This window comes from Ciconia boyciana, chromosome 3 (genome assembly GCF_034638445.1).
Source record: "Ciconia boyciana chromosome 3, ASM3463844v1, whole genome shotgun sequence".
NCBI lineage: Eukaryota > Metazoa > Chordata > Aves > Ciconiiformes > Ciconiidae > Ciconia > Ciconia boyciana.
The window spans coordinates 5957038-5965719 of NC_132936.1; positions in this window are offsets into that span (position 1 = coordinate 5957038).

Here is an 8682-nt window from a genome sequence, read left to right on the forward strand (position 1 = left end):
CTTGCAGCATTCACCCAGCACACTGCAGGTGTAACGTGGCTTACAAATCTTGAAATGCTTTGTGTCAGCATCTGGGGAATCCACTGTACAACATGGTAAAGGCAAATATAATATGCTTTAAACAGATAGGACAAGTAACGGTTCAGAGGAGAGCAGTATTATTTCCATTTATTGAGGGTCATAGCCTATATTCAGTGAACCGAACCACCCTTCTCTGTCCAGGGACTTAGAGCAGCTGTACTCTTAATACAAGTGTTCAGGTAAGCAGTATAAATCCTTGTCAAAGTTTTTATCCATACCACAAATACACATATACTAGCTTGCACGAAACTCTTGTTTCTGTCCATTTCCAAAGGATACAAAGCTGGGAATGGTGGAGGATGAGAGAATTAGAAACTCAGGGCAAAGAAAAAAAATCCTAAATGGTGATATTTTCTGGCTGAGAATTCCCCTTTCATCCTTCCATCCCCTTCCCATTGAGCAGTGTCGCGGCTACCATTTGTAACAGGCAGAGAGCACAAAGATATCTGACTTCAGGGGATTTGGCAAAGATTCTGGGCTTGAACCTAGCAGCAGATACAGAGCACTTGTAACATTCAAAACAGGCCCTCTCTTTCTTGACCTCTGTGATTTTTATTGCTTATCTGGGTATACATAATCATTTTAAGATGTCTCCCCTTACTTACCATAAAATAACCATGAATTATTTTTTAAAAGGTAGATAATAAACTTCGGAATAACTCTTAAATGTACCCAAGCAGACAAGGGGGAATATGTGGTTACTGTCATGAAGGATAGCTTCTGGCAACTGATCTGAGAGAGCTGCTAATGATTTTAATTAGCTTTTGGAAGCACAATCCACCCATTCTGAAGCTGGTGCCCTGCTGCCAGTGACAATGCTTTGGAAGATCAACACCATAAAACATTTTCTGTAATGGGACTTCGTACAACTCCGCGCGTCACGCAAGGAGCGATTTGTCTCCTGCAGAATTGCAATAGGAAATCTGTAGCTGGAAGGCTTTCCAGCTGCGGACCTCCAGCAGGTAACACTTTGTCCCCCCGGGCAATTGGGGATTAATGACTAGGCACTGAGACCTGGCACGGTCAGGTGCAAATCTGAAAATCAGGTTTTCCTCCTGGCAAAGCATTTCACCTCCTTATTTATTTCATCTATTTAGGTTATAGGCTTTTCAGAGGGATGTTAATCTCTGCCTACATGTTTGTATTGTATGTAGTAAGGACTTAATCGCAGTTGGGGCTATTGGCCTACAGTAATAGGAACGGTGAAGTAGCAATAAATTGGGCAAAGCAGCAGTAGGTGCTGGTCCCTTGGAGGTGGTTTGGAGAAGGTCCTCCACTGGAGGACCAAAGCTGGATCACAGTTAGCAGGGAACAGAGAACCTATTCTAGTGAGGAAAGTGCAATAGGAAAAGATATTTAAACTATTAAAAAAAACCAACAAACCTACATGAAGGACCTTTACCTGCATTCTCCTTTGGAGTCTGGTGAACATGTTAAAGTTTTGCATGTTTGTACAGCCATACCTGTGCTGGCCAGAGCTGGGAGCAGTCCTGCGGCCGTTCAGGGTCTGGCTGGCCTCAGGGTTAGGGCAGAGAGGCAGCTATCTCTGCATGTCCCACAGTCCGTCTCACTGAGGAGCCAGACCTGAGAGCTGAAAGGGGCTGAGAAATGCACGCATACAAGAATGACGGGCAACTGCCCAGCCAGGCAGCTGCTTTGCAAAGGCAGGAACTTACAGCTTCCCAAAAACTGGTCTCCTGCTGAGGTCCCTCAAGTCAGGCGATGAAAAGCAGAGGGACCCAAAAGCAGTAACATCTTTGGAGGCTTTCAGCATGTCCCAGCAAGACAGTTAGCAGAGCTTGATGGCCCACAGTACATGTAACGGCACAACTTTGCCATACTCCAGCACTTTCAACATCTCCGTTACAGCACACTTGGGAACAGGGTAGGACAACAGAGGACAAAGACAGAGATGCCTCTGTGCACAACAGGTAATAGCTGCTGCCCTCCCAGCCTGCAAGGGAATTCGAAGTATTCCAGAAGAGACGAGGAGGAACCAGCAGATGCAGAGGTGGAGCCACCAACGATTTTAAGTGCAGCATGACTTTATGCTGACTGATGGAATCTTAGATAGGTAGATATTGAACGTGTTATCATTTAAAACAGATCAGATCAAAGATAAGCGGAATTGACCAGAATTTTCACTGAAAATGCAAATGAAAGCTGGGCTGAGTATTTTCTATAACCTAGAAAGAGTTTGGGTAACTTTTATACCCTCTATTATAAATCATTGGGACCAGAGCATATGTTTAAGTACTTTGCTGAATCAGGGCCGCTGTGAATAAGAGCCTGGCAATGCTCCCTGTTAATGAGCTTCCAGGAAATGTACAATTGTTTTTAGAAGAAGTCTAATGAAGACAGATTTGTATGAGATCCCATTTGATGCAGCCAGAAAACCCAAACTCATCAACCAAACAAAAGCTGGGGAGTAATTTTTTTTTTTTTGGTGTCTGATTATACTTCCAGGAGTGCTGGTGTGTAATGCTTTCAAACTTTCATTGAACTTTACTCTCTCACTCCAGGCGATTACTTTTCCTTGATGTCTGATGTTGAATGATATACGTGCACCTGCGTGATAATGGCTGGTTAGATATATCTTTACCGAGCTGGGAAAACCCAGAACGTCACCTCTACACTTAACCATTTTATTTCTTTTATGGCTCTGGTATGGATCCCTTCTCTAAAAGCTACTGGTGGAGCTTACATTTGTCAGGGGAAATGTGGGTGTTTTATCATACCAGCTGTTTAAAGTCTCCTACAACTTTGCAAACTGTTGTAAGAGTCCTTGCTTTTATCACTGCTCAAACTTCCAAGCAGTCACCAGAACAAAGGAAAGAACAGCTGGGAAGTTTTAAAAGCAGCAATGTTTGCCATTTCACTCAGGTTTATGCACAACAATTAATAAAACTTTCCCCACTCTTCCACCCCATCTCAGTGCGCAATCACTTCGGAACAGGACTTCTTGCCGGCCCCTTCCACTGGATTTCAGCAGTTATAGCCCCCTATTCCAAACCAGCAATTATTATTATTATCATTTCACATCCATATTGTGCTAGTGTCCCGGCATCAACCTGCTAAGAGACAGTGTGCTCACTTTTTTATTAAGCATAAGCAAATCTTCTGGTCTTTCATTCATCTGAAGAAGAAATCCTGCAGGGGAGCAGGAATACAGCACGCAGGGCCAAGGGAGGCGAGAGACACCTCACTTCACTTCAGCCATCTAGAAGTTAAGTATCTCGCAGAGGCGAATCATATGGGCTCCACCTACAGCCAGCACAAAGACTCGGGGCCTCCATAGGGTGATTTATCTCAGCTGCCTTGGACACCTCTCTTAGCATGGGATGAATCATCCCCTGACCCTCTCCCGCTCTCTCTACCAACTAGAGAAGGATATCTGGCATTAGCCAAACTTGCAAGCAGTTGCAGTTAGGTCAGGCAAATCCCGTCTGGGCACCACGGTGGTCTGTCCAGCCTGGCTTTCCATCAGGCTTTCCGTCAGCGGACAATGATGGATGCTCTGCAAGGATGCGAAACAAAGAGCCTCACCGAGATCCGTAACATACGGGGCTGTGCAGTAATAAAGTGTGAAGAAAATTGCTTCCTTCCCCTCTGTGGTGATTAGTGCATGCTCTGAAGTAGGAGGGCTGGATTGATGGCCGTTGTAATTTTATCCCAACTGAAGCTGCTGGAGTAGATTTGAGAGGCGGAAACAGTGCTGCGGATCCCTCGAAGACGATGCAGGGTCTTCCAAAAGGACCCAGAGGCTTGAAAGGGTGCTTGTAGGAAAACCAAATTGTGGGATTTTAAAGGGAAATAGCGGTGATCATGTTTTCACACAGTACATGCTTGGAGACATATCTGCAGCAGATACAATTCTGAGTATTTCCTAAAGGCACTTAGGGATCTTAACTCCCACTAAATACAAATACAGATGTTGAAATAACTGGTTTTTTTCCTTTCTCTGACAATTAATGCCAGGACTGGTGGCTTTGGCCTTTTTGCTCTGCTCAGGGCATCTCCACAGCTGCTGTTCTCCATCCCAGCAGGACACTCTCCATGCCATGAATTGGGTGCTCCCTCTGCCATATGAGGTGGGTCCTTTATTCACACGATAGCACCATCCAGCCGCAGTTGCAGCAGGGATCTTCCAGGGATGAGATGCCCTCACTCAGAAATGACCTGGTGAGTTCCCCAAGATGTTCTGCTCCCCATGCCCTGGGTTCATGCCATCTGCTCCCCGTGGTGACCTCCCATATGCCACCGGAGGAAGGGACAACCGAATCTAGCCCGAGGCCTTGGCCGTTCAGCAGAGCATCGTTTCACCCTGGCAGCTGTGGCCACACAGACTCGCGGCATTAACAGGCGTTATTGCAAGGAAAAACACTCAAAGCACGTTAAGTAACACAAGGTACCTGTGTTTCCCAGCCGAGACTTTTCCAAGGTAGTGGCAGCGACACTTCCGACAGACGCCGTTTACAAATCATTATTAACAAAACAAAGCACTTTAAAGAGAGTCACCCCAGGGCACTCTGGCCTCTGTTAAAACAGACTTTTCAAAAACATTTATGGACTTAAATAAAACTCATTTCAGAACGCCAGCGAAATTGCCTCCAGGTTTTACCCTGGCTTTGCCACCAGTCTAGTCCTTAAAATTACTCACCGGGAAAGTTTTTTTTCCCAGCTAAAGGGTTCCCGTGTGTGCTGCTCGGCTGTGAGAGTCTTGCCAGAATGCAGCTGGCCAGATGCGGGTGGCTGAGATTTGATGCAGTGTATATACCAGGTTGTCGTTATTGTTATTACTATTATTATTATTATTATATGTATTACAGCCTTGCCCCAAAGTTTGCACAGGCAAAGGACAGGAGTTAGAAATGCTATAGCAGAGGGACCGAGACAGAGTGAGATCAAATGATTTGCCCCAGGACACACAGGAGGTCGGTGGCAGAGCTGGGAAATGAGCTCAGCTTTCCTGAGACCCAAACCAGCCTCTTTAAAACAGGTCTAACTACAACATTTTGAAGGTGTCCATCACACTGGCATCCAAGCTCCTGTCCCAGGAGCCCAACCTGCACATAAACCACTGTGCTCTGGAAGCAGTTCTTTATCCCTCTGCCAGTAAATGCAAAAACCTCATTAATAAGAGTGGGAGAAATGGTTGCAGAAATGCATTTGCTGGTAACTTTCACTCTCTAGCTCATATTGTTAACACACCCGGCTCCAAATGCTGGATGGCAGATGGAAATACTCATTGGCCTGATGGATTTATGGATGTCTGAATCCTTGTGGCAGTACATATTGCCTTCAGAACAACATTTTCTTCACAGTGAGCCAAGTCCTGGTGCAGTTGAAGTTATTGGAAGTTTTGCCACTAACTTTAATGGGATCAGGATTTGGATTTGTGTCTGCAGATACAAAATAACCCGCTATTGCAAATTTGGAAAGCAAGAGTTGAATTAAATGGGGTGAGACTGAGGAAGAAGAGAGAGAAAAAGTGAAGCTCTGGTAAGATTTAGGATCGAGTTTTGCCCCATCTCCGTGTCTCCTTGTTCTGAAGGAGGTAGTCCCACAACCACGCAGATGGTATGAGCAGATCAGCATTCGCCCCAGGAAGAAATGTTTTTTCATCTCCAGGCAAGTAGCTGTAACCCCAGCCCGAACCACTGGTGACCAAAAGCTGTTACTTGTGTGACACTTGACTGGTGCACTGCATGAAACCAGGTGTTGGTCTCGGCCGGGTTTCCAGCAGATAATTGTCTACACCATATAAAAATTCTTAAATCCAAGTATAAGATGGACACACTGCTATATATAGTGGGGGACTGAACTGGACAGGGAACTCTGGCCTGAGAACAGTCCAAACACTTTCTTTGAAATAAATCTGTAGAAGAGATAAGAGGTAGGAGCAGGAACAATGGATCAAAGAGTTTTAGGTAAGACAAGCCCAGGCTTGAACAATCCCATGACACAGACCCCAGGACATGGCAGAAGTCCTCTTTTTTCTCTTGCCTCCTCAACTGAAAGAGTTGGCCTGGGAGGAGGCATTGCTTACTGCAAGCATTTCTGGTTGGGCAAATAGCAAGAACCACAAGACACTTCAGACAATTGACTCTTCTGGGGTGATTTCTAGCATATTTGGCATAAAGGCATGGTTATAAAACTCACAACAATCTAAATTGGTACCCTGGTGGCAGACACTGGGGGAGGATGCTGCTTTGGTGTGTGTTCACGCTACCAGAGAATTGCAGCACTAACGCACAACAAGCAGAGGCTGGAGATGTCCGACAGGTCCCAGAAGTCTGTCCTCGGTTGTGGTGAGCAACACCATTTCCAGGCTGAGAAGTGAAAGGATGCATGTGGCGAATTGGCCTTTTATGACACTCAGCGTTTCTTTTAACTCTTTTGCCGGTGATGGGGGTTTATGTTCACAAGATACCGCAGCATGTGAAGGTGGGTTTCGCAGTCAAAGCAAACTGACATGAGCTGATAACGTCTGGACTCGGGTCCTGACATTGCCTTGGTGATTTTGGGGCTGCTCTGAAACCAGCAGGAAAGCTACAGATGCATTTAGTGGGGCAAGGGTGGTGTGTCACCTCCTGCGAGTCACCTCCCTCCCAGGGAAGAAGAACACTTTACCTAAAAACTATTTCAGAAGCTGAAGCAAAGACCATCCACCAAGTTCGCTGAACATCTTCAATCTAGAGAGGAAAAACCCATTGAGCGCAAGTCTTTTCACAGCTCTGCCTTGAAAGGGGAGACGAAATCCTTCCTCCTGAGCTGCTCAGCTCAGCCAGATCCAGCTGCGAGCTCGCAGCCGCTCTCCTCCCCAGGAAGAGCGAGATAGCATTGCGGAAATCGCCGCCCGTGGCTGATTACACAAGGCAGGTGTGATGCCAAGAACATCATCACCCGCTTCACTTGCCAAGTACCTGGATGCAGCATGAACAATCGCATCCTGCAGATAGCTCCGTCAGCCGATGAGCACATTCCCCTTGGAGATGGAATGACTGAACATGCAAACTAATGTGCTTGTGAGCCTTTCATGTGCAGAGCTGTAACAGATGTTTAAAGATCATCCTCTGGCACTGGGAAAGTGTCTAGGAGGCCCTGGATAGGAGTTTTCTTGGCACACTTTTTTTTTCAGATGAGCTGAAGGAGGAAAGTTCCTGTTAGTGATTATTTTCTGTCTGTGAGCAAAAGGCTTAGGATGTGCGCCCCAGCTCACGTGTCAGGGAATGCCAACCAGATAAATGCAGCTTTCCTCTTCCCTGTGGGTCCCTATCTCTCAGGAAGCTTTACAAAGATCTGTAAGACATCATTTTTGGTGACACCAGCAATTAAAAACATGCAGCTGGAAGCGCCTCACGCTTCCCCTGACAGTGCTCCACGCAAACGCGAATCACAGGTGACGCCCACAAGAATCTCAGCCAACAATAATAGGGATTTATGCAGAAATTATGCTGAATCTTCGAAAAAAATGCTGGTGCAAGTGTGTTCTTGAGGGCTGGCCCCAGACATTAGAGGAAGACTCTTCAAACTGCAGTGTTATGGACCCCGTTGCATATGGTGGTCAGTCTCTTCAGTAAGACTTCTCCAACTTGACCACTCCCTTCTCCTCAATAACTAAGGCGGAGTTGTAGCAGACTTGCCTCCCATGCCTTGATGAAAAGTAAGTTGGCCCTTGCGATAACTAGACCCTTGCCAACACCACACGAGTGCGAAGCTTTGCATCGCCCCGCGATTCTCCTGCCAGCCCAGCCCTGGGTTTGTTTTGGGATGCAGCGATGGTGGGCATGGGCACAGGCAACTCAGCACAGAGATGGCCTTTAGGACACAACTGGAGGATGCAGCGCCTGTCTCAGCACTGCATTCAGTGGGATCTGTCCTCAGAGCTTGTCAGGAGACTATGACCTTGTCCTAATGTGTAAGTGAGGGCAGAGCATTTGAGAACCATCATTACGTGATGCTGGTGGCCAGAGACGGCAACTGCAGGTCACCCAAGCTCTAGAAAATATGACTACTTATTTGGGCACCTAGAGGGTGAACCCAACTGATGCTGGGTGAGGAGCTCACTGGAAATCTGGCCTGATCTTCCTCTGACTCTGTTCTCCACGTGCAGAGGGGGGATGTCCGCAGCCCCTTTCTTGTCCATCTCCTTGCATGCTCCCCAGTGTATGGGCTCTCTCCAGCTGTGGTTACATTTGATTTGCAGGTTGCTGAGACTTTAAAGTTCCTATTTGCCATTTTTACTGAATAGTCACAAGCACAGCAATCAGGATCACATCCAACCGAAGTCTGTATTCCTGCTATGAAACTCTACAGTAACAATCGAAGCCGTCTTACTGAGGACTGCCCTATCCCACCATGAAATAATGCCTGCAGGGCACCATCACATGCTGTAAAACCTACTGGGGCAAGTCCTGTTTAATCAATGAGGGTTTTTTTGTAGGGCAGCTAAAGCGTCTTCGACTCACTCGATGGGTTTGGCTAGCTTACTGCGGAGCTACCTATCTTTAAACAAGAAGGACCATTTATCCTGAGGGTCTGATCTAGAGCCACTGCAAAGCACTAGGACCCTTTTAACTGATTACACAGAGCTGGGAA